Below are 27,861 nucleotides of genomic sequence, written 5' to 3' on the forward strand. Positions count from 1 at the left end.
ACTCACCTGTAAACAACTTTTTTTAACCCAGGGGATTTTGTTTTTCTCACATTTCTTAGAAAAATTTTTTCCTTAGTTGACTAAATGGAGAAATTACCTTTAGAACGTTATCTACAGGCAGCCTTCTGGAATAAAGAAAAGGTTTAGAGTAAATCATCTAATAGAACTACTGGCAAATCTCTATGGTTTCAAACTCATACAGGTGTTTAATATAATAACAAGTTGACGAATCAAAGGTAATAATAGCTGCTATTTACCAAGTGACTTCTATGTGATAAGCTTAGATTCTTTGTATAAATTATCTTTAATTTCCACAATAATCATGAAAGGGAGATATTATTATCATTATCTCATAGCTGAGGATTGATCTGAAGAGCTTAAATAACTATTCCAAGGTGGCACAACTTATCAACTGGAAGTCAAGATTCATAAAGTCTTTGGCTTTAAGGCATGTAATTGTTCCATTTACATATATTGTAAACCAAGAATAACATTGGATTCAATTGAACATTCATTTGTTGAATGCCTACTAATGTAAAGCACTGTACTTGGTGCCACAAGAGATTCTGAAATGAAAAAAAGAGCTAATGGTTTAGCTTGTTTATGTTTGGAGAACATTTTTCTCAGCAAGCAGTCAATAGTGTTGAACACATAAGTGCACAATCCTCATTAAAATATGGTGACCAGCTCCCAGGAAGCAGAAGGGAATGACATGTGCCTTGAGGATTCATTTTTACTGAAAAATCATCTAAAAGCAGTACTCTTTAAATCTCTTTCTAAATTGATCTTGAAGACTACTGATAATGGAAGCAATTGCAGAGAAAGAATACCAGAACCATATGATGTGTAGAAGCAACACACACTTTGGAATCTGAAATAGGAGATTTTGGAAAGTGGGATAAGGTTCAAATGTATTAGACTATATCTTAGCCAGTTCTGAATCTCAGGTTTTCATCTGCAGATGCTATAATATGTGTCTCACAGGAATGTTGAACTGATTAAGTAAGTAGGAATAAAGAATATTGTTCAGATACAGAGTTGGTACTAAGTAGAAATCCCACTACTTTCCCTCGTGAGCTCTTCAAATCACCTCTTAACAACCACAACCTTGGATATGAGAAAGGAATGTCTTGGTGCTAGCTGAAGGGAGATGATGGCCCTTTTCTCCAGCCTCCAATAAAAACCCAAGAACAACCTGTGTGGCATTCTTGCTTGGGCCAGTCCTTGAAAATCATGAGGGACAGGATTTCACTCCTCCCAAAGTACCTTCCTAGGCAAATTCTTAGAAAGATTTTTTTTTTTTCCTATCACAATGTAATTCCTATCAGAATATCTTTTGTAATTTCCAGCCCTTGGTCGCAGAAGCTACCTAGAAAATATTTCATTCCTTTGTATGGGGAGACATTCAAATATTTGAAGCCATAAATCTGCTCCTATAAAAAATTGGCTAAATAAACTCTTCTTTGACTGTGTAGAATAAACATGCATACAATTGTCTTTGAAGTCGTTAGCTCACATTGAAAAGAAGAAAAAGTTTAGAAGAAATTAGATATATAATTTTGGGGGAAAATTTATCTACAATTTTAGCTCATAGTTTACAATTCCTATATGACTGGAAGGTATTTATTTTAGAATGGATGGATGTTCCTTATTAACCTGTAGGAAGGGTTTGTGAACATTTTGTTGGTCTGAATTATTAGGATCCCTAGCTGTCTAGATCTAGGCTGGATTTTGAGAAGTATAAAAGAAAAAAATTCCTCTTAGGAGTGTAGTGTTACTCTTTAAAAAAAGGCCAGTGAATAAAAGGAAAACCCGGTCATTTCTTCTGGAAGCCTTTTAATAGTGACTCAGTGGCAATGTTGTGGTTGAAATTGTTGCTCCTAGATAATGGAAAAGTTAAAGCCGTCTTCTCAACAGTGACTAGAAAAATCTTTTAAATTTTAGAGATGTCATAAATATAGTCTTAAGAAAACTGTTGGGAAAATAGTATCTTGTTTTATTTGCTTATTTCCTGGGGAACAAAAATGATTGCTATTTTACAACTTTATCCCTATAAAGTTGTAGCCTTCATGGTGACATAATTTCCAAAGTCAGCTAGAATCCCAAGAATCAAAGAAGAAGCTGAAATCTAATCACAGGAAGCAAATGCAACAGGCCAGTTGTATTTCCAGATATGTATTTCCAGACAGTTTTGGCTTGCCCAGTTCCCTAATTTTTCATACTTTTCTTTATTCATTTTTTGCTTAAAAATTGAATGGAATTTTGATGTGACATTTTGGAATAAATTTTAAAGAAGCATAAAACTAAAAACCTACTTGGAGAATTATCAGTGTTAGGTAATATATACAGTGTTAAGCAGAGTTTTACTAATTGGAGAATTTTACTTGTTCCCTTTTAAATTTAAAAGGTATGTGTTGCTTAACTCTGAAAGTCTGGGATGATGGGAAGACCTCAGGCATATTCTAAAAACAATGATTTTAAATGAATGTCAAGTATGGTACTAAGAAAATAGTTTAAAATCTTTAATTTCCTTTCACCTGGCTCCCAATCAAGAAAATAATTGACCAAAAATATTGATATAAACCTTGTAAAGAGTTAAGGTAAAAAAGAATAACCTCTCATTACCTTTCTTTCTCAAGCAAAATATACATTTTAGTAAACAGATTTTGGGGGAAGAGAATGGAGTATCTATATTTACATGGCATCCATAAAGGGCACAATTGTTAGTTTCATAAGTGTAACTAAGGAAAAAGATCACAATTCACAAATATAAATTTTTGTCATTTCGGGAACATAGAAGACTCCTGAGTGATAGTCATTTCATCAAATGTCCGTGAGCTTTGTGTTCCAGGCAACAGAGGCCTTCACAGTGCTTGGACTATAATAATCCAACTATGATTTGAGGTTAATTAGGCCATTATGTGCAAAATTTGGGGATAAGGCCAATTTATCTCAATCCACTTCCATTTTCATGAAGCCTGTGTTAGTTCGTTCAAGCAGTTATGACAGAATACAATAGTCTGGGTGGTTTAAACAACAGACCTTCATTTCTCATAGTCTGGAAACTGAACGTCCAAGATGAAGGGTGCTGTCAGATCGGGTGTCTGCTGAGGACCCACCTCCTGGTTTGCAGACAGCCATCTTCCAGTTGTGTCCTCACAAGGCAGAGATTAGAGAGAGAGCTCAGGTTTCTGGATCCCCTTATAAAGACACTAATCTCCTCACAAGGGCTCCATCCTCATGACCTAATTACTTACCAAAGACGTGATCTCCAAATACCATCACACTGGGGATAAAGGCTTCAACATACGACTTTTAGGGGAATGCAAACCTTCAGTCCACAGCAAAGTCCATTGCCTACTGTTACCTCTTTTCAAAATTCAACACAAGCTTAATATTAATGTCTCTCTAGCAAACATTTTGCTTCAGTTGAGACTCAAAGCAATTGAATGGGACTCAGCAGTTTGGTTTGGATGTTTCTCATGCAGCCTCTCTACATGGCCCTGTGTGTAGCAGGAACTCTAAATCTTATGGTGCTAATTTCCCCTCCAGTGTCTAGAAATGGTTTCAGAAAGAATGATTATATCACTGAGCTACCAAGACAGAAAAAGTATAGGGTTAATGAACAAGAGTGAAGAAGGAGAAATGAAGGCTCCTCAGAAGCAAGTTACAGCAAGATTAATGTGTGAAATTCTACAAACTAACCAAGTTTAAGGAAGCAGTTTTAAGAGATAAATGATGGAGGACTTGTAAAAAAAAGGTTTAACTCTGCCTAACAATGATATTTGCGGGTGTTTTTTTTTTCTTATGCTACTAGTACAAGTTACAAGGGAAAGAGTAGAATGAAAAGAGCTAAAAAATTGCAACAGTGCAACTAGCTGTCAGGTAGAAAGAGTATATCCACATCACAAACAGGTGGTTACCTGAAGGAAGAGTGTGAGAGGGAAATAAATCTTTTATTCACCTTGACTGTAAACCTAATCCTGATCTCACTCCCTCCTGACTTGTCCTTATCCTGTCCTTAAAAACACTTATTTTGTTCAACATAATTATTGTCCAGTAAGTTCTAAAAATATCAGATTAGCTGACTGATTTAAACGTAAGAAAGTGATTGAACTTAAACATGAATGTACTTCAAGCAGTAGCTTAAAGTATATGCTATGGCTAATATGAGTTTTCCTCAAGAAATAGGTTTCACAGCCAAATAACTTCATGAGGCTGGGCTAAACCAGTTAAATTTGCCCCACCCACCACCCAGATGTCTCAGGGGCTTCAGGAGGGCCACATGCAGGCCACGTGCAGGAGAATGCAGCATCTCCCAAACAACTTTCTAGCACTGCCCCAACTTTTCAAAAATTTTAATGAGGAGCCTAATCTATAAAGTGTTGGTTAATAATGCATCTCTCAAAATATAAATAAATTATAACATTCTTCAAATAGAAAAAAATACCAAAGTTTAACAACTGTATCATTCACCAAATATCTACTATTTCTCCTCTTCTTTGATCTATTTGTTTACCCTTCAACTCTTTAAATAAACGCAGACCTCTCTGCCAGTTTCCACCGATGTGTTTAAAATCCTCCTCTATCTTGCCTTCTCTTGGAAATGCACACAGAGGACATAAAAAAAGAGAAAAGATTAAAGTGTATTTTCCTTTCTTGCACTGAGGTTAGTTAAAAATACATCAGAAATATTGAAACATGAAAATCAGAACATTGGATTGGAAATTGGTGGTTGGATTTCTAGGAGGGATAGGTGTAGGCCCTGAGTATTAGTTTAATCTCAGAAGTAATCAAAGCAGTGATTTCTGGGCCCACATTGGTATAAGATATTTCCTGATGGCAGCTTGTGAATACAGATGAACACAGCAAATTGTACACCATTTCAGGAATACTGAAGCCCAAAATAATAAATTTCCCTAAACTCTGCTAAACTAGAAACCTACGCTACAGGAGATGTTTTAACCTACAAATAAAATATATTATCTCATACCAAAAAGTATTTCCAGATGCCCAAAACTTAAATGCATGACTATTGTGCAGTTCAGGGATTTTGTTTCTTAGAACTTCTGTATCAAGGACACATAAAGGAAGAGTGTGGAGTCCCAGGAGGCTCTTCCCACTCTTAGCTGTGTGAAGTTGGGTAAAGCACTAGATGTCTAGTGAGGCTGTTTTTGATAGTTTGTAAAACAAGAAAACAACCCCTGCTTTAAGTATCCACACGTATGTCTTGATAATCAAATGAGAAAATTTAGAACATAATAAATTATAAAGTTGTCTATGTGTGTTAGTTGCGAATAGGATCCAATCTCGTACATCTCTCTTTTTTTCTTTTCCTTCTGTCTGTATGTTTAGATCTATGCGGAGATCTAATCTGTCTGTCTGTATATATCTATTTATCTTCTCCATCATCATCTCATCATTTATCATCTAACATTTATCTATTATCATCTATTTATCATCTATCTATCCATGATCATCCTAAACCATCATCTATTTATCTACTTATCTATATTTAAACATGTCCTTTTGTTATGCTTCTGTATATATACAACTGTATTGGTGACTTTTTTACATGTTTCAAGGATGACTATAAATGTGTAGGTTATTTATTTCTTTCTCTTAATATTCTGAAGCATCCCCAAGACTATGTGAAAAAATTATGGTGAAAAGCTGAAGATAGTAATTTATTTGCATCAGTTTGCCCAGAGCCTCATTGGATGATCAAGCCTAAATTTCTTTTCTTCTTTATTATTATAAAGTATTAATTATGCCAGAGAGGAGAAAAACATAATTGGATTATTTAGGACCTATATTTTGTAATATCACCTAATTTTATAACACGACAGGTACCATTATGGCAATGCAAAATAAAACATGGGATGAAGTTGCTCAGGATGCAGAGCACTGTGGTTGGTGTGCATTTTGCCCCGTTCGGTACCACTTACGACTACTGAATATTCTACAAATGTGCACAGAAATGGGTGCCATTTGTTTTGGAATAACCTGGAAGAATGAGGCTCAATTCTGCTGCTCTAAAGGATGAATAGTTCTTTTGAAAGCTAAATACGTAACTGTGAGGCCTGGAAGCTCTAAGTTCACTTAGACAAACATGTCACTCTGATGGCTGGACTTTAGCACAAACCCAAGCCCACTGCATTGATTGGCCGAGAACTCAATGAAGTCAAACGTGAGGGTCTTCTGTACACCATGGATGGTGGGGAGAGGAGGGCAACCCCTTAAGACCTGAAGTCCCTCTCTGGTTACCAGTCTCCCAGACTAGCCAGGTGGCAGCTGGCCTGCCAGCTTCTCTTTCTTCTACAGGTTGTTCCTGAACATCTACTATTATACCATACTATGCTGTAGGAAATTAGGAATACAGTGGTGAGCCAGGCAGATGTTGCACCTGCGTTTATAAATCTTATATCCTAGTAGAGATGAGAGTTTTAAAAAAATCTTACTAACAAAATCAGACTCCAAATTATTATAAATGCCAAGAAGGAAATTAATAGACTGAAAGAACAAATAAAAAGCAGGTGGCTCCATGGATAGGGAGATCAGAGAGGGACTCTCTGAGGAGGTGAGAGTGAAGTTAAGACATGAAACTAGGTCCCAGATTAAATGCCAGAGCACGAAGAAGTTTCTGCTGGAAGAGGGTGATTGAACATCGCAAGTAAAAGAAACGTCATGTACAAAGGCCCTGAGGTGGGAATGGGCCAGGACTTTTAGAGTGTAACGGCAGGGTCCCGTCTAGGAAGGACAGCTGTAGCTTTTGAATTGTCATAGACCCATGTGCCAGGAGCAGTGAGGAAAACAAGTGAGTGGGGATTTCTGGAGGTATTTTCACTTAGTTCCTGTTCTTATAATCAAATGGAGCTTTTCAAACTGAGATGGATGGGTTTCAATATTTTCACAACTGACATGGTTGTACCAGATCAAACTGGATGAGTCTTAGCCCCGAGAGTTGGAGTTTTTCTGAACATTCTTTGGAAACATACTCTCTTCAACAGCATAGAGACAGAAAACAGATGGCATTTTTCAGAAACAAGAAATAATCTTATTTGCTATAGAGAGAGTATGGGATGATGTCTGGTTTCAGGTAAGGCTTGATGTGGCTTCTGGGCAGCTTGTGGAAAGCTCTGAATATCAAGTATGTTTTTAATCCACCATAATGTTGACACCAGCAACTTGATCTTACTTGCAGAGATGGATACCATGAGCATCCTGGCTGCCCTACCGCCATCCTTACCTGGCACTTCCTGTTTGCCTCCATGATCTGGGACATGCTTGGTATTGCAGAGGGCCTCCAAGGCCATGCTGGCATTCATTCTGACTAGTTGATGTTTATTCATTACTGGTTATTAAATATTTTAAATGTCACTTATATTAGTTCCACAGAACTATTATTTTTAAAGATTCTGCATTTAAATAGGTTTGGAGATACAAGAAAGACATAGTTTCTGTGTCTCCAGACATGCTTGAGAGCCTCTTTCACTCCCAAGTTGCTGTTCAGGGACCCAGAGATCCACAGAGTACCCTTTGGTAACACTCCTGAACTGCTTCAGTGACCTTATTTAAATGTCTCTTGTGTTAAATTCCTCCCCCATGTAAGCCACCTCCACTCTGTGGCCTCTGCTCTCTTTCTAAAACACAACTATGATTAGGTTATTTCCCTGCTTACAAACTCGATCACTTCTCATGCCTGTAGAATACAGGCCAAAACTCCTTATTAGGACTTCCAAGACTCTGCAAATGGTTACCTCTCCACACGTCAACATCTGTTATTCCCAGTTCTTCCCTCAAGGCCCCTGTGACCTAGACACAAATGACTATTTTGAACATAGCAGAGACTTCATAGCTCCTGGCTTCCTCTTTATTCCCTTGCCATAGACCCCTGATCTCGCAGAGCCTAGCATAAATTGCATTCTTCCTACAAAGTCATTCTCAATCTCCTCACTCCCAGTGAGTCTCCCTACTCTCGGCTCTCATGGCAATTTGTTTACATCCAGAACATTTATCTCAGGCCCAATTGTACTTATGTCCATTTTGGTCTCCACCAGACAGTGAGCTCCGGCACTACACAGTGTTCATCTCCTAATGACCCACCCTGCCCCTTCCCCTACCCCCAAGGTATGGCTTTATACATTGCACCCATTTGCTGTTGTTTTGTCAGCCTAGGCTAACTGTGTCAGGTCATTCTTGCACCGCTATAAAGAAATACCTGAGACTGGGTAATTTATAAGGAAAAGAGGTTTAATTGGCTCATGGTTCTGCAGGCTTTCCAGGAAGCATCACTCAGCTTCTGGGGAAAGCTCAGGACAGTTTTACTCATCACAGAAAGCAAAGCGGGAGCTTGCAGGTCACATAGTGAAAGCAGGAGCAAGAGAGAGAGTGGCAGGGGAGGTGCCACACACTTTTCAACGACCAGCTCTCGTGTGAACTCACTGTCGTGAGGACGCCACCAAGGGGATGGTGCTAAACCATTCATGAGAAATCCACTCCCATGATTCAGTCACCTCCCACCAGGTCCCATGTCCAATACTAGGGATTACATTTCAACATGGGATTTGGGTGGGGACAAATATTCAAACTATATCAGTAACCAAAAAACAACAAAACAAAAACAGAAACAAAAGTCAAGTGATGGTATTGACAGGGCACTCAATCAGAAGATCTGGTCTTCAGGCCAGTCTCTGAGCCTGAACAGATATATGGCCTTGGGCATACTCCATAAGATCAGGGGTTCTGGTACCTCAAAGGATAAATGAAGAGTCCTGCCCAAGTCTACCTTCTCTGCAGAAACTTGAGCCCGTGCCTGACCTTATATGTGTAAAAATGCACTGTAATTACTTTTTAAATTTGCGTTGTTAGGCCCATCCGACACACACAGCCAGTGTTAACCTACCTTCCTTCTACTGTCAGTGAATTCTTCACCTACAAAGACTGGGTGCCCTTCACCTAAGATTTCTGGTCACATTGGGTCAATATCAAAGGTGTTTTGGGCAGTTCTTCTTATAGGTAAACTGTCAGGACCTCACTGGAAAATCAGTACACAGAAGGAGAAGGACAAATAGCCCTGGGAGGTGCAGGCTCCCCTTCTCCCACTGCTTCAATTCACACATCCTTATTTCTCACCTGGGGCACCCCAGCAGACTGGCCTCCTGCACTCATGCCCCAGATGGAGGCCCAGGTGACCGTGAACATGCAAATATGATCATTATTGCCTGCCTGAAACCTGCCAATGATCTCTAGTGCTTTTGGGGACATGTTTAAATGGCTGTTTATGATCTGATGCCCGCCCTTGTCCTCTGGCCACTCCGTTATTCACTTCTTATTGCAGTCCATACATCACTAGCCATTTTCCATCAACTTAGGGTGGTCCAATGAAATCCAGGACACCCAATTAAATTTGAATCTCAGATAAATCACAAATAGTGGTTTAGTGTAAGTATGTTCCAAATATTAAATGAGATGTATTCATACTTACACGAAAACATTATTTGCTGTCTATGTGAAATTCAGATTTTACTGGGTGTCCTGGATTTTTATTTGCTAAATCTGGCCACCCCACCTATTACACACATGGTCTCAAGGACCCCTGCCTGCTCGCCTGCTGTCATTTCTTCCACGGACACATTTTTCTCCCTCTCCTCCTGCTTCACATCTGTGTATCATTCAGAACTCCTTCCATTTCCTCGGCAAACCCTCCGTTACTTCCCAATCTAATTTGGATGCTTCTCTGTGGTACCCTGGGCCTATGTCTAATAATTTACTTATACAAATCTACTGTAATTATTTATTTGTATTTTTCCCTGACTCACTAAACATTTCCTGAGGGCAGGAATCATGGCCTCTTCTTTTATCTATTTCTAGAAACAGAAATAGAATAACAGAGTGGCAGGCACATCATAGCTGTTCAATGTTGTTTGTTTGATGAATCAAATGATGTCATTTACTAGCTTTTGAAAGCACACAAAGAAAAACACAGGGGCAGAGGCCTAGGTTTCCAGGGTAAAGGAGAAGGTACCAGACATCAAAGCTAACTCATTTCTGGATGGCCATATTTATGGGACAATTAAGGGGACTGCAGTTAGGAGGCAGGCTGCAGATACAAGAGGAACACTCAAGTCAGCACAGTCAGAAAGCCCACGGCCAGATATCAGTGACTGAGAACATAGAGACCAGAGATTGGAAATAGTGCTTTGGAAGCCTTGCCATCTCAGTAACCCCATGGAAGAATAAGCCTTAGGATAACGTGAATTTGACAGTAAAGATTGATGACCTTGCTGACAAATAAAGGCTATACCATGAAATCTTTTCCTCTGTAAGAATTTTAGCAAAAGAGAAGGAATAGGACCATCTGGCCACACCTGTCTTAAAGAAACTGATCTCATCAGCAATGGTCCCAATGGTCCCAAGAGGAGTCATGAACAGTGGCTTGGGAGTGTCGGGCAAGCTCTTCTTCTGGCTGTACAAAGTGACAGCGTGGCCAGTGCCGGCAGCAAGAGCTTGCAGAGGCAGGTGGTAACTTTGATGTTTTCTCTGTAGGACCCTTTTCCCAAACTTCCTTTCCTTTTACTAGACTGTTCATGCCACTTCAAACCTTAATTTGAGAATTAACCAGAGCTACGAGGGGGGATATGTAAAGATAGATTTGATGTATGTAAAGGAAGATTTGATGGATTTACCAAAGAAAGGAGATGAAAAACACAGGCCATTAACATAGCAGTGCCTCAGGTTCCCAGCTCATCCTGTCTCCTTCACTTCTTCAGCAGCTTTCCCCTATTTTTCTGTTCTTTTCTCTCCTCTTGCTTCTTATCAACCTAACCCTCAGCCCCACACCCCAAGTGAATGACTTTTGGCTTAGTGAATGTTTAATAATGGATAAGCTACTGTCCTACACTTTTGGAATAAATGTTGAGAATCTGACAAATATTCACAACTTTTACAATATACTTCGGGGGCATATCCTAAGGAACCAATCAGAGGCCAAATATTTATGTTCACTGATGTGCATTACAATATTACAATCTGAGATGCTCATGCAATAAAACACTATCCAACCATCAGAATAATACTTTCTGGGAGTATTTAATAACAGAGGGAAATGCTTGTGATTGCCATCATGAAAATCAAAATAAAAGACTCTAAGTTCCAAATACTGTTATGCACGTATGTATGTATGTATAGATACGTACATAAGAGACAATGAAGCATTGAAGTTAGAAGCATGAGGCTTGGAGCTAGACTCTTTTAGTGACATTTTTACTGTTTTTCAGTTGAGATTCTCTGAAAATTCACTGGGCATCAGGATGTCATTATAAAACCAGAGGAATAGAATTTGTCTAATAGAACGTTTTTGTGAATTTATATGAGAGATCCTTTGTCAAATGACTACTCTAGTCCCATCCACAGCAGGAATTCAGTAAATGGTATATACATATATACATTTAAGATATTACTACCAAAAATATATGAAAATCTTATTACCACAGGTTACCACTAAGTAGTGGTATTACAGGTTTTTCAATTTATTCTCCATGTTTATTTTTAAGTTACGTATAGTAAATGTATACCACTTTTATAATTATAATTAAAATATTAAATTGACATAAAGTTTGCAACAGCTACGATATTTGTTTTGTTTTCGTCTTTATTTTCTTTTCTTGCTAGAGACAAGATAAAAAGATCTAGGGCTATTGCCAACAACATGCCAAGGTCAGATAGGAGACTCTGTGTGACCTAATATTTCCTGGCAGACATGAAGGCTCAGGATGGCTCTTGCCTGCTTAAGCAAAACCTTAATTCAGAAAACAGGTCTGTAGGAACTGTTTGTGTTATATTTATAAGACTTAAAACTACCTAAACAGTAAGATACTGTAGTTTCTGAGAATCACGCTCTGCAGTGAGGACACCAAATTAATTATCATTGATGAAAGACTGTAAGTGAGAGCAACTTAGAGACTCCAGACACACCTTTCCCTACTCACATGCCTGATTACAAACCTCAAAATGCTCTATAGACCAGTGTGCATTTACTTAGGGACATTTTAATTTTTTTGGTTGATATTTTCCCCCTTCCTCTGTTTCTATAATGGACTTCTGGGCTTCCCTGACTTGTCCGTGTTCTTCAGTGTTCATGTCTCTGTGGAATGACAGTTAATGAAGAGAAAGTGAATGTGTTATCACGGACAACACTGAGATTGCAGGAAGAAAGATAGGAAAGCCACAGGAAAGATATGAAAAACTCACCAAAGAGGAAATAAACCACCCAAAATAAAAGGCAATTTTGTTTGTGAAATGTGACAAATGTGGTAATCTACTTTATTTATGATGGACTACATGTTAAAGTGTGGGGTGATGAAAAGGGCCGACTTCTGTCCTCTGGCCTCTGCCTTCAAGCTAGTCTTGACCATTATCATTATCCTTCAAATGATGAAATCGCTGCAGTAACTTTAGGGCTGTTTGCTCTGCTGCTGGCCTCACTGTATGCAAATCAGCCCTTCTTCCGAGGCTCAACTGTGCTATGTCCATTACCCTAGTTACTGCTTACAATCTACATAATGTGACAAATCATGAAACATGAACTAGCAAAATGTGTGTTTATAAAGGAGGCAATACCTTTATTGTTTTCAGAGGAGATGACAGTATGTCTAGAGAGCTCATGAAAAATAGAAGAAATAGAAAATGCATATTCCAAAGCCTAGACTTTTTAAAAGCAATTATCAATCATAAGTTATAATGCAAAGAATGCGATTCACAACAGTGGTTCTTCTGTGAGCCAGACGGGTGTGCATTCCATTCAGAAGTAGTGCATAGTCCCCAAACTTGCACCTCACTTGAGCCCTGGATCCCTAAATCATTCTGTTTTTGTCCAGAGTTTCATAAGGTTGATTTTGAAAACGTTCCCACGAGCTCTGGCTATGGGAATCACAGTGGGAAATAAACACCATAGCATCTTCCCCATCATCCCCATCTCCTCCGGAGACAAAACACATTTTCCCCAAAGTGCTAACTGGGCTGTCTGCCTCCAGCGTAGACAATCTTTTACATTGTTACCACAAAGTAGTTTTAGTTGCCTGGACCATGTCTCCAATTGAATGGCATGATGTTTTGGGTAAGGGTAGAGTAGTGGGTTGAATGGTGATCCCCAAAAATATAGGTCTATATCCACTTCTCTAGAAACTCTGAATGTCACTTTATTTGGAAAAAGGATATTTGCAAATATAATTAAGTTAAAGGTTTTCAGATAAGACCACTCTGGCTTATACAGTTGGTCTCTATATCCAATGAAATGTGTTATTTTAAGAAACACAAAGAGGACAGACAGACAATGGGGAGGCAGTGTAAACCTGGAGGCAGAGATTGGAGTCATATGGCCACAAGCCAAAGGATTCCACAGAAGCTGGAAAAATTGGAAGAGACAAGAAGCAATCTTCCCTAGAGTCTCTGGGGGAAGCCTGGCCCTGCTGACACCTTGAATTTGAACTTCTGGTCTCTGGAATTATGAGTCAATTTCTCTAAGGCACCTACTTTAGGATAATTTGTCAAAGTTACTTCAGGAAACTCAGATAAGCAGGTTCTAGAGTTAGCAAACCAGTATTGTAGTTCCAAATTCGATATGACCTTGGGCAAGTTGATAAACCTCTCTACAGTCGCATCTGTAAGGTGAGGATGATAAAAATAATATAGTCATGAGCTATTCGGTCAATGACAAGGTGGTCCTATGAGATTGTAATACTGTATTTTTATTGCACCTTTTTATGTTTAGATACACAAATACCATTGCCAACAGTGTTCGGTACGGTAACATACTGTGCAGGTTTGTAGCCTAGGAGCTATAACAAATAGTATAGGTGTGTAGTAAGCTATCCTATGCAGCTTTGTGTAAGTATACCCAAGGACGTTCACACAAGGGCAAAATTGCCTTACAGTGCATTTTTGAGAAAGTATCTCTATCATTAAACAATGTAAGACTGTATGTTCCTCACATGGGTATTGTGAGATTTAAATAATATGTCTATATTATTATTATTATTATTATTGCATTTTTATAATGAAAAGGCTGAGGAAAGGGGTTTGCCTGAACAAGGGAAGACAGTCCTCTAAAGGTGTATTGGATCATCACCTCTTATCAGATAGAAACTATCTTCAGCATTTAAACAGTGGTTCTGTTTTAGCATGTACCTAGCACATTTTCAAATACCCTAGAGTCTGTTTTCTGTAAGCACCTGGACACGGCTTTGCAGGTATCCTTGACATATGGCCTCAACTTGACCCATTGAGTGGACTGACCTAGCTTCACCACTATCTCTTATATTCCGCATGCTCTTTAATGACATTGAATATTTATTTGTCTTTGCCTTATTTTCTTCATTCATTGGTAGCTTGCTCCTGAGTCTTAAATTACTTTGAAGTATATTACACATCCTTTGTATGCTCTATGGAATCTCGTTCATAGTAGGTCTGTGATAACTGATTGGATAGTGAATGCTTCTTACCGGCATGTAAGGAGGAATCAAGTAGCTGTGACATATTCTGAGGACCTCCAAAGAACGACTTGCTACTGACTGGACCTCTCTCATCTTTTAGCATGTGAAGTTTTGCAAATACAATCCACTTTGTTCTGAGTGTCCTGACACCCGCTTCAGAGCTCAAGATTCAGACTCCAGCCTGAATGTCATTTCCTGAGAGATTCCCTCCCTGACCCACTGTGCTGGTTAGGTCCACCTGCCAATCACATCCACAAAACCCTCTGCTTCTCCTTCAACACACTTATCTCCTCTGTAATGATCAGATGAACTCATGTCTTTCTCAGAGGACAACAAATTTGATGAATGGGGACCAGGGATGTTTATTTCCATCTGTATCCCTGCATCTGGTACCTATTTGTCATGTGTTTAATAAATATAACTGCCTGTGCCACCCTGCGATAAAATACTATAGTTGCTTCCTCTTCTTTAGCTTTGGTCTGCTATTTTCTCACAAATTTTTTTATATGCACATTGGTTTGTCAGGGGGTAAAATGTCTGACATGTATATTATACTTTTGTTACATTCAAATTACAGCTTAGGAACTTAATGGACTCAATGAAAATACTACTTTTGGAAATGAGCACTTTGAGTTCTCAGTTTTCCTCTTCAATACTTTGTAACCCTACAGAGTGACATGAATTTTGATAGCATCAAGGATACAAGACCTCAATTTCCTGGACAAACCAACATGCAAGTAAATTATATTTTTTTCCAGGAAAATTTCATAGAAAAATTGGAAAATGGCTAGGTGTGGTGGCTCATACCTGTAATCCCAGCACTTTGGGAGGTCAAGGCAGGTGTATCACTTGAGCTCAGGAGTTCAAGACCAGCCTGAGCAATATGACGAAACCCCGTCTCTACTAAAAATACAAAAAATTAGCTGGGTGTGGTGGTGCCGCTTGTGGTCCCAGTTACTCGGGAGGTTGAGGTGAGAGGATCACTTGAGCCCAGGAGATAGAGGTTGCAGTGAGCTGAGACCACACCACTGCACTCCAGACTGGGTGACAAAAGTGAGACTCTACCTTAAAAAATATAAAAATTTAAAAAAAATTTAAAAAATGGAAAACATTAGGGATAAACTAAAGCTACCAAGTGTATTGGCATGGGGATAAAGACCTAATTAAGAGAAGCCAATGGAATTTTATTCTTTTCTAATACCCAGTTAGTATTTTTCATACTGTATTCTGCAGAGTGTCAGTCCTTGAGATGATCCAGGTAAAGGAGCTTAATGAGTAAGTTTGTTTAAGAAACACTGCTATCTATGATCTCTTCTGGAGAGTACAATATATCTGAGTCCATTAAATGCTCTGCAGAATCCTACATTGAGACATTTTCAACTTAGTTTAAACCAGCAATTCTTAAACTTGTATAAACAAGCAGTTCTCAAACTTATTTGACCACTAACCTTATTTTATTTTAAAAAGCAAATCATACTTATTGATATCTTAATTTTATTTAAAAAAAAAAACAAGTCATAACCATTGACATCCATAAAGCTCTTTGAAATACATTTTGAGAAATTCTTTGCTAGGGTAAGGATGACTGAGATAAAAATGTGAATTTATAGAAAGACAAAGGTATAATGATTTTATTATCACCCATGAAGGGTTATCTTGAGTTGATCGTGCCCCTAACCACTACTTAGGGTCAACACCTTACTCCTCTAAAGCCAGCTCTAGTGCAATAGGCATTTACTCCTTTTTTTTTTTTTTTTTGGACGGAGTCTGGCTCTGTCGCCCAGGCTGCAGTGCAGTGGCGCAATCTCAGCTCACCGCAACCTCTGCCTCCTGGGTTAAAGCAATTCTCCTGTCTCAGCCTCCCGAGTAGCTGGGATTACAGGTGTGCACCACTACACCAGCTAATTTTTGTATTTTTCGTAGAGATGAGGTTTCACCATGTTGGCCAGGTTGGTCTCAAACTTCTGACCTCAAGTGATCCTCCCCTTTCAGCCTCCCACAGCGCCGGGATTACAGGTGTGCCACCATGCCTGGCCCAGCATTTACTCTTTACAAATGTAGTTAAGAACATGGGGATAGGATGATAATTTAACTAAATGATCAGTGAGTAAGTTCACAGAATGAAGGACAGCCAGACTGTCCCAAAGCTTAGGTTGCCTTGTTTTTAGCCACAATCAAAAGTTTTTCTCTGTGCTTTCCATGTATAAAGTACTTAATAATCCGTAGAAGAATCAGTATCCAACATTTTTGAAAAATGTTCTCAACTCCATGGAATGATCGTGCCGAGCAAACAGCAAAATTCAGAGAGGACACTTTGTAAATTATAAAGTGCTTCACTAAGCACTTTGCCAGTATATTCAGTGCAACCTTTTCAGAAAGAAGATTGTCATCAATATCCTTGAAATCGCCTCTTACGTTGTCTTGGAAGTTCTGGTTATTAGAGGGAAGAGACACAGAACAAGGCTCTGAAGCTTTATCTTGACAAATTGACTGCATGGCAGCTTGTTCACAGGAGCTGAGATTTCATCTGAATACTAATGCCGGCATTGTGTTGACTTTACCAGGTCAAGCTCAAACACTCCAGCTCACAGTTCACCCACCGTACAAATTTTCTTCATTACTGCCATGTCCTCACATTTTAAAAGTCTGCCTTGCAAGAAATTACACACGTTTGAACACTGTCAACAAATGAGATCTGACAAGTAAACATTTTGCAGCAATGGGTTTTGAAATCTGGACTTTGATTGCTTTCAACTCCTGATGATATTGTATCACAGATTCTTCACGTGCTGGATTTAAAGTGTCCTTCCTTTTTGAAAAGCCACAGGGAATCAATAAGGAGTAAGAATTTTTAACAAGCTGCAGCACCTCAAAGCTAAAGCAATTAGTTCACGAAGCTTGACACGCCACCCTTTGAAGGTGAACCTTGGAAACTTTGAGACAGGACAGTGGAAGAAAGTCTGTTTCACCAGCGATTTTCCTACAGAAACTGGGAGCCTATGCACCTTGTTTGTTGCTGCCAAAGAATCGTCTAAATAAGCATTTTCACCAGCTGGCACTCAGGAAAACCCCAGAGTCCTCTGAACACACAGACAAAGCCCCCTTAGGACACATGTGTGACTATTTCCAAGGCAGTTACAATAAAATCAAAGTGACACCATTTGTTACAGATTCAAGGTCTCTTAATACAGCCTACATTTACACAGTGGAAACGGAGGGCTGAGAATGATGTCCTCAAGTAGAAGAGCACAATAGAAAGATTCGACCTGAAAGTCAGAAGACTTGCGTCTTAGTCCAAATTCTATTTGTTCTGTTTTTTATTGGTGGTGGGAGATTAACTTCTTCAGCCCTCGGTTTCTTCTCCTGTAAAATAGAAAATTATATGCCCTGTCCAACCTACTTCACAAAGATGTAACTAGAGAAATTATATGTGAGCGTGTTTCTGATATTATCAGTCTTTTTAGGTAAGCTATTCCAAAGATATTAAATGGCTACTTATTGTCAGGTTGGTTTTTTTTTTTTTTTTTTTTGCCTTCAACTTTTATTTTATGTTCCAGGGTACATGTACAGGATGTGCAGGTTTGTTACGTAGATAAACATGTGCCATGGTTGTTTGCTGCGCAGATCATACCGTAACCTAGGTATTAAGCCCAGCATCCATTAGCCATTCTTCCTGATGCTCTTTCTCCTCCCACCCTTCACCCTCCAACAGGCCCCAGTATGTGTTGTTCCCCCTAAATGTTCATGTGTTCTCATCATTCACTATCATGTATAAGTGAGAACATGTGGTGTTTGGTTTTCTTTTCCTGTGTTAGTTTGCTGAGAATGATGGCTTCCAGCTCCAACCATGTACTTGCAAAGGACATGATCTCATTCCTTTTTATGGCTTCATAGTATTCCATGGTATATATGTACCATATTTTCTTAATCCAGTCTATCATTGATGGGCATTTGGGTCGATTCCATGTCTTTGCTATTGTGAATAATGCTGCAATGAACATACACATGCATGTATTTTTATAACAGAATGCTTCATATTCCTTGGGTATATACCTAGTAATGGGATTGTTGGACCAAATGGTGTTTCTGCTTCTAAATCTTTGAGGAACCAGCTGTGTGATCATATTTTATAAAGTGTAAAATACTGTCTTAGTTTGATTTCCCCAAAAAACAGATGCTGAGACAAGAATTTGAGTGCAATAGTTCACTTGGAAAATAATTCCAGGAAACACCAGTAGGGGAAAGGGAAAAGAGGCAGTACCAGACATAATATCAAATAAATTCTCACTGTTTGCAACTGACTTTTGGGTTGGAACTCTGGGAAGCAACACAGGACACATACCCCAGGGTTCTCTCACTGTTGGTCCTGCTGAGAGCATACACACAAACTCTCTTCAGCCATTGAGAAGGGTCTTCTGGGTGAGTGGAAGTTAATACTTGACACTTCAGCCTACTACGTGCAGAGACTGATTGGGTTCAGAAAAAGTCAGAGAAAGCTGCTAGCCAAAGAGATGTCAGTCCTGGGAGTTGGAAGGGACTTGGTGTGCACTTAAATGGCAACAGCCAGGTGGGTATGAGCCAAACCTTGACAGCTCTGAGATAGAATCCAGGCTTTCTGGAACCTACTAAGATGATCTTTCCCCTTTTTTATTAAAAAAAATATATATGTATATAGAATAGAACAGAGAAAATATAACAAATATCAATTATGCAGAATTAACAAAGTTGATATATTTGTTAAGTTTCTTTTAAATATATTTTAAGAAAACAAAAGAAAAAGCCTTCAGACCAACTGAACTCTTCTTTGTGATCCTTTCAGTCCTTTTATCTTCTCTTACTTCAGAATTGGAACTGCTATTATGAATTGGATGAAAATTTTTACCTTTGAGTTTTATAAAAGTTTTGCCAAAAAAGTTTCTATAACCAACTTATACTGCTTTTCTGTTTGTTTTACAAATTAATAGGAATAAAATAAATGGTGTGCATCGTTCTGAATACTTGTAACTTTCACTCAAGATTATTTTTGAGGCTGGGTGCAGTGGCTCATGCCTGTAATCCCAGCACTTTGGGAGGCTGAGGTGGGCAGATCACGAGGTCAGGAGATCGAGACCATGCTGGCTAACATGGTGAAACCCTGTCTCTACTAAAAATACAAAAAAAAAAAAAAAATTAGCTGGGTATGGTGGTGGGCGCCTGTAGTCCTAGCTACTCCAGAGTCTGAGGCATGAGAATGGTATGAACCCCGGAGGCGGAGCTTGCAGTGAGCCGAGATTGTGCCACTGCACTCCAGCCTGGGGTACAGAGGAAGACTCTGTCTAAAAAAAAAAAAAAGAAAAAAAAAGATTATTTTTGAAATCTGTTCATGCAGAAACATTTATCTTCAATTGTTCTACAGCAAGAGTCAGCAAACATTTTCTGTAAAGGGCCAGATCATAAATATTTTAGGCTTTGTGAGCTACATAGTCTCTGTCACAACTACTCAGCTCTGCCGTTACAGCATAAAAGCAGCCATAGGCTATAAGGTGAATGAAGAAGCATGTTTGTCTTCTAATAAAACTTTATTGACAAAAACAGTCAGTGAGCTGTAGTTCTCCTCCGCAGTATTTCATCACAAGAACATAGCATGGTGTATTTATCTATTTCTCAGCAGCTGGCCATTTAGATCATTTCTAATATTTTGCAATTATAAATAATGATTCAATAAATATGTATGTCTTTTTAATAGTTATGTAAGAATTTCTCTTGGTGTTTACTTAAAAAATGGCATTCCTGGCCAGGTGCAGTGGCTCATACATGTAATCCCAGTACTTTGGGAGATGGAGGCGGGTGGATCACTTGAGGTCAGGAGTTCGAGAACAGCCTGACCAACATGGCACAACCCCATCTCTAATAAAAGTACAAAAAAATTAGCTGGGCGTGGTGGTGTGCACCTGTAGTCCTAGCTACTCTGGAGGCTGAGGCAAGAGAATGGCTTGAAGCTGGGCAATGGAGGTTGGCAGTGAGCCGAGATCGCACCACTGCACTCCAGCCTGGGCGACAGAGCGAGACTCTTTTCTCACTAATAATCAGAGAAATGCAAAATAAAATGGTAATACTTACTGATGTAGCCAACTTTTTCAATTTGTTTTATAAATTATGTTTTTGAACTTTTTTCCCAAAATCCTCAAGATAGTATAAAATATTCAAATCTTAGTTTACCTTTATTACAGTCCCTTCTTGGGGTCTATGTTTATGCACAGAGTCCAACTACAACTCCTCCTTTGTCTCTGGGCCCATAACCTCCACTTCCCGCCCTGGGAGGGTGCTGAAATCCAACTGTCTTCAGTGTATGTTCAGTCCTCAAAGACAGGCAACTCCACTTCTAGACTGGAGTTCCTTTCTCATGTTTACCACCTGAAGATTCCTCTTTCTTACTATTAAGTTTGACTATATGTTTTTTGTTCTATTTTACCAAGTATGTTTATCTTTTGGAGTAGGAACGGGAGCTTTTCATTTCTGCTTGGGTCTACCAGATGTTTGCAATCCCCGTCACAACTATTCACATTGTGCCTCTCCAAATGGACACCAAACTCTGTACCTGCAAGATTCATAATAAAATTGGTAGCCTGGAAATTAGCTAGCAATATGAGCTCTACCTAGTACCACATTATGGCCTGTTAAGCCTAAATTGTGAACTTCTTGAGGGAAGGGACAATACATTATATATCATTTTATCTCCAGCATCTATCACAGTGTATTAGATGCGAATATATTATGTATATAATACAATAATATGACATTGTCATAGGTACTTGGTCAATGTAAACATAAAGAGTGCATGAAATAGAAAAATGTCAAGAGGCTTTATGGGGCCTACCTTGAAGAATGGCGTAAGAATTGTCCACAGTGATTTCTGGACTGGATACTAAGAATAAATTTACTTAATATTATTCATTTAGTGCCTATTGTGAGTAAAATCCATCTCAGCTTTGAAGGATGTTATAGAAAATAACACAAATTATTTTGCTCTGCAAAAGCCATAGACTCCTTGCTATCTCATAAAAGAGCAAAGATAATACATATGAAACATTGCAGAGTGTGTGTGTGTGTGTGTGTGAGTGTGTATCTATACATAGGTAATAGACTACAGTAATGGTTAAACTGCAAGTTCTACAAGAGTTTAGGAATTTGAGAGATCCCTATGGAAAGACATTTTAAAGGAGGAGAGATTTGGTCAGATTTTTCCCAGAATGGCAGCATTTGGATAGCTCACCAGAGAGAGCATTCCTGGCAGAGGGAACAGTACATGGCTAAAGCTCAGCAGATAAAAAACAGTGCGGTGTCATGGAGGTGATTTATTTCTGCCTTCATTGAAACTGCTGAATATTACCCAGTCTTCTCTACTTTTGCAGCCACATCTGGAAAGTGAGATAGTATGGCATACCTAGGAACAAGTGAGGCTTATAAACACATTTTGTGGGAGACACTAAAAGGAGAGGTGAAGACTGCATCTCATAGGGTGTAGTACCTGGTGACTATAAAAGTCATTTTCTTTTTTTGGCAGGGAGGGTTGAGAAAATTTACTATATCTGATAAAGAATATACACATAACTTAAAGAGTGCAATTTAAATCCATTGTTTCAAGAAAATATCATAAATTATTTCTTGGTCATTTGCCTGAAGAGGGATTTTCTTAACACACACACACACACATATCCAATGTTTTTTAAAAGCACAGAAAAATATGACTATAAAATTGAAAGTTTATGAAGTTTATGCCAAAAGACATTACAAAGTTAAAAGATATAAGCAGACTAGAAGAAAATATTTACAATACACACAATAGAGGAATGACATCCAACATATATAAATAATTTTTACTAAACAATAAAACAATAACCCAACTTAAAAAATAATTGAATGGCTGGAATATACAATTTACAGAAGATAAAATATAAAAATTGAGGTTTAGCTCAATAGTGATCAAGGAAATTCGAATTAAAGAAGATACCATTTTACCTATCAGATTAGGAAAATGTTGAGTATGATGATATTAAATACTGGGTTAAGAATTTTGTATAAAAGTCATTTTCAACCTTCCTCCTCCTCCTCCTCCTCCTTCTTCTTCCTCCTCTTCTTCTTCCTTCTCCTCTTCTTCTTCTTTTGACAGAGCCTCACTCTGTTGCCCAGGCTGGAGTGCAGTGGTGCAATCTCAGCTCATGGCAACCTCTACCTCCCTGGTTCAAGCGATTCTCCTGCCTCAGCAGGAGTAGCTGGGATTACAGGAATGTGCCATCACGACTGGCTAATTTTTGTATTTTTAGTAGAGATGGGGTTTTATCATGTTGGCCAGGCTGGTCTGCAACTCCTGACATCAGGTTACCTGCAACCTCTCTTTTTGTTTCTAGGCTGTATCCCAGTAGAAGACTCAAAGGTACCTGTGATTGTCTCTCCAGCGTAGTAATTCTGGAAATTGAGATCTGTATTTTGTTTTCCCATAGGCCGTATGCACCAAGGGCGGAGATACAGGACTGGCAGTAACAGTGGGTACTAATAAGAGTGCAGAGGCTAATACACACATGGCTAATAAGAGTGCAGAGACTGAGGGTATCTGAAGAAGTCACTGATTTTTGGCCAAGGTCTGGTGAATTTGCACCCTTGGCTGTAGAAATCATCCTGGCAGCAAAACAAGCTTCAAATCTTTGATTTGGGGGAAACAATCATGAAAGTGTCTAGAAAATAAGTGAGCATATGATATGCTTCTTTTTTCTTTCTATTTACTTGACTTAAGGCAAACTGCTGTGGTAATAAAGAACATTGTTTTCCACTTGCTCATCTCCAGTCTAACATTGATTGTATGTAGACACACTGCCCTGGCTCTCACAAGTAGCTCATAAGCAGTCACATCTTTGTGCATTTGGGGCCCGGACTGCTGTTTTTTTCTGCTGCTAAACAACTCTATTTCCTTCCGTAACCTCTACCTCTTCTCCAGCATGGAATGATGGTCCCTGAGTCTTTATTTTTGTTGTGAATAAAGGTACTCACGATTCTTACCTGACTATATTTTCTAACTTTACAAAATAAGAGAATAGTGACCACCTCAAGTACACCTGAGAACAATTCTCCAAGTTTTAAGAGAGTAAGAATATGCAGTGTCAATTAGTGGAAAACTATACAAATTATTTGATTTATCAGAGTAGATTTTAAAAATGAAAAAGGCTCAGACTAATTAAAAAATGAGCAAAAATGTAGACACTGTACTGAAGAAGAAATAAAGATGCCAAATAAACATATAAAAATGTTCCCCTTTATTTATCATTTGCATATTTCAAATTAAAACAACAATGAGATAGCACTATGTACCTTTTAGAATGGTGAAAATTAAAACAACAGCAACAACAACAAAACCCTGACAAAACTAATTGCTGGCAATTAGGTGGAACAAGAGGAACTCTCATTCATTGCTAGTGTAAATGAGAAGTGGTACAGCCACTTTGGAACACAGTTTGGCAGTTTCTTGTAAAGCTATACATTGTCTTACCATATAATCCAGCAATATAATGCTACTAGGTATTTACTTAACTGATTTGAAAACCTAAAAACCTCGTATAAGTGATTATAGCAACTTCATTTATAATCACCTCAAACTGAAAGTAACCAAGACATCCTTCAAAGGTGAATTGATGAAAAAACTGTGGTATGCTCATATAGTGGAAACTAATCAAGAATGCAAAGACTGAACTATCAAAACTGCCAAGGCAAGGATGGATCTTAAATTAATATTGCTAAGTGAAAGAAGCTAGTCTAAAAAGGCTACATAGTATATGATTCCAATTACATGACCATATGGAAGAGGCAGAATTATGGAGATGGTAAATGGATGAGTGTTTTCCAGAAGTTCCACAGGGGAAAGAAGAGCTTTGAGTACATGATCATAAATAATTTTTTAGACTGGTAAAACTATTCCATATAATACTGTAATGGTAGATACTTGCTACAATGTATTTGTCAAAACCCATATAACTTTACAGCAAAAAAGTAATTTATGCAAATCTTTAAACATCTCTTAAGAGGTCTGGAAATCCCAGGATTGAATATAGAATGTGGCAACATTATCTCACCATATTACAAATGTATGAAACAAGCTCACTGAGGGACATGGGAGTAAAGGTGCTAACCTAAGTAACTTTGACAATGAATGGAATCTCTGAGACTAAAGGCTGAAAGAAGCACACAGAAGCACTGCACTGTGGCTGATAAAATTGCTGCCCAACAGGTATGTGGATTAATGATTCTGAAACCCTTATACGTGTATACTAGAATTGAACAAAAACTAAATTAATTTAAATTAATGTATATGCATGTAGAATTCGCAAATATATTTCCTTGAAGCAATGATATTCTGGGAGCAGAGAGCCTACATAGCACCCAGATTACGGTTTCTGATAATTATTCTCTAATAAAATGAACCAAGGTTCTTTGGAGAAGTGGATGATTGTAGAATGAGGACAGGAAATATTCAAGATAAACTTGGACTAATTTGTGCTGCAAGAAAATAAGAAAGTGCCAAAAAATAGTTGAAAACCCCCACAATGATGGGGTATACCAAAGAACATAGGGACTAACTGAAAGGGCTCCCAGTGAAAGAAGTATTGGATTATAAACATATGAAATAAAAATTCACAAACTCATACTGATATAGAAAATTATGGAATACAAACTATCCATCTTGGAACGGACTAATAACCAGAATATATAAGGAAGTTAATACGAAAAAAAGAAACCTAGCAATAATTCAATTAAAGATGGGCAAAAGACCTGAATAGACATTTCTCAAAAGAAGACATGCAAATAAGCAACAGGTGTATGAAAAAATGCTCAACACCAACAGTCATCAGGGAAATGTAAATCAAAACCACAATGAGATATCATCTCACCCCAGTTAGAATGGCTAGTATCAAAAACCACAAAAAATAACAAACCCTCGTGAGGATGGGGAGAAAAGGAAACTCTTACACAGTGTTGGTTGGAATGTAAATTAATACAGCCATTATGAAAAACAGTATGGAGGTTCTTAAAGAAAATAGAACTACCACTGCTGGGTATACATCCAAAAGAAAGGAAATCAGTATACTGAGGAGATATCTGCACTCCATGTTTAGTGCAGCAATATTCACAATAGCCTGGATATGGCATCAACTTAAGTATTCATCAATGGAGGAATGAAGAAAATGTGGTAGATGTAAACAATGGAATATTAAAATGAAGTCCTATAACTTGTATCAACATAAATGGAACTGGAAATCATTATGTTAAGTGAAATAAGCCAGGCACAAAGAAATATGGCATGTTCTCATTCATATGTGGAAGTGAATCTCATGGAAGCAGAGGGTAGAATGGGGGTTATCAGAGGTGGGAAGGAAAGTGAGGGAGAGCAGAGATGAGGAGAAGTTGGTTAAGAGGTACAAAAATACAGTTAGAAGAAACAAGTTCTAGTATTAGTAGAGTAGGATAACTATAGTTAACAACATTGTATTTTATACTTTAAAAGAGCTAGAAAAAAGATTCATAATATTCTCATCACAAAGATAAATGTTTGAAGTGACGAATATTCCAGTTATCCTGATTTGATCATTACACATTGTATACAGGTATCAAAGTATCACATGTACCCCCCAAACATGTACAACAATTATATAGCAATAAAAACAAGGTTAGAAAATTAAAAGGGGGAGAGGAAATAAATGCCCTGTGTAGACTAAATCCAAATAATTACTGTACATATTCTGCCCTTAGGAAGATGGAACATAACTCTCTACTTTTTAAGTGTGGGCTCTGCATGGTGGCCTCCTTCCAAAGAGTTCAGTATGAACAAGGGAGAGAAAAAAAACTTGTAAACAACAGAGGAGAAACCTGACAAACACTACCTCGCCAGGTGGTCAAGGTTAGCAATAGTGATGAGTCCTGTTGATTGTGATGTGATATGATTAGAATGGCACTTTACTTCTGTGGGCTTCCTTCCAAAAATTCACAATACCAATCTAATCGTGGGAAAAAATCACAAAATCCGAAGTGAGGGACATTCTGCAAAATGCCCGACCAGTATTCTTCAAAACTGTCAAGGTCACCAAAAACAAGGAAAGTCTGAGAAACTGTTACAAGCAAGAGGAACCTTAGTCAACATGGTGACTAATGCGTGATGTATGAATAAAGACTGACTAGCTAATAATAGTGCACAGTCTTGGATCATTAACTGTGGCGCATCTATCATTGCAACAGAAGATGTTAATAATAAGGAGAATCGGATGCGGAGTATATAATGGAATGCTCTATTACCTTTCCAACTTTAGTGTAAATCAAAAAACTATTCTGAAATAAAGGTTTTATTTAAAAACAATAAGGGTTTTATAAAAATTTCTATTACTTTAAAAAGTACTGCTCCACCCTGGCTTAATAGACCTTGTAATAAGACCTGAATAGACTTTATTTTACACAAAAGATTAGGTACTCCAGGGATCTGACAGAAATGTACCATAAATTTTGTTTAAATATATTCTCACTGTTCAAAAGCAGAAATAAAACCAACATGCTTCTTAAAATGTATTACATAGCATATTTCAACATGGGAATCAACTGATGTGTTATCCTGTCCCATCAAATAGATTCATGTTTGTGCAGCGCTTCCTTAACCACCTCTACATAAGCAGAGGGTATTGTGATAATTCAAGGTAAGTTGTTTAAAAAAAAAATCACCATTTGCAACTCCCTATCTGTATGAATATGGACTCTCTCCAAGCTATGTAAGCAAAAGCCATGACAGATGTTGGCTGCAGGTTCATTTATCCTCAACTCTCTGGTATAATCTCAATTTTGAATTGTTTGTGTTTACTGAAACAACTTCATGAAGTGACTTTAAAAAATACAATGTAAAAATATATTCTATAATTTCAATATGTTATAAAGTACATTTATATTAATAAATATTATTATTTATATCCTGGAATGCTGTTTTATATATTGGTTCTATGTATTATATTTAACTATAAGGGGCATTTCTGTTGGTTTTTTAAAAAAAGCCTTGAGGCCGGGCGCGGTGGCTCAAGCCTGTAATCCCAGCACTTTGGGAGGCCGAGGCGGGCGGATCACAAGGTCAGGAGATCGAGACCATCCTGGCTAACACGGTGAAACCCCGTCTCTACTAAAAACACACAAAAAAAGTAGCCGGGCGAGGTGGCGGGCGCCTGTAGTCCCAGCTACTCGGGAGGCTGAAGCAGGAGAATGGCGTAAACCCAGGAGGCGGAGCTTGCAGTGAGCTGAGATCGCACCACTGCACTCCAGCCTGGGGGACAGAGCAAGACTCCGTCTCAAAAAAAAAAAAAAAAAAAAAAAA

This window comes from Theropithecus gelada, chromosome 17, assembly GCF_003255815.1.
Source record: "Theropithecus gelada isolate Dixy chromosome 17, Tgel_1.0, whole genome shotgun sequence".
NCBI classification, from domain to species: Eukaryota; Metazoa; Chordata; class Mammalia; order Primates; family Cercopithecidae; genus Theropithecus; species Theropithecus gelada.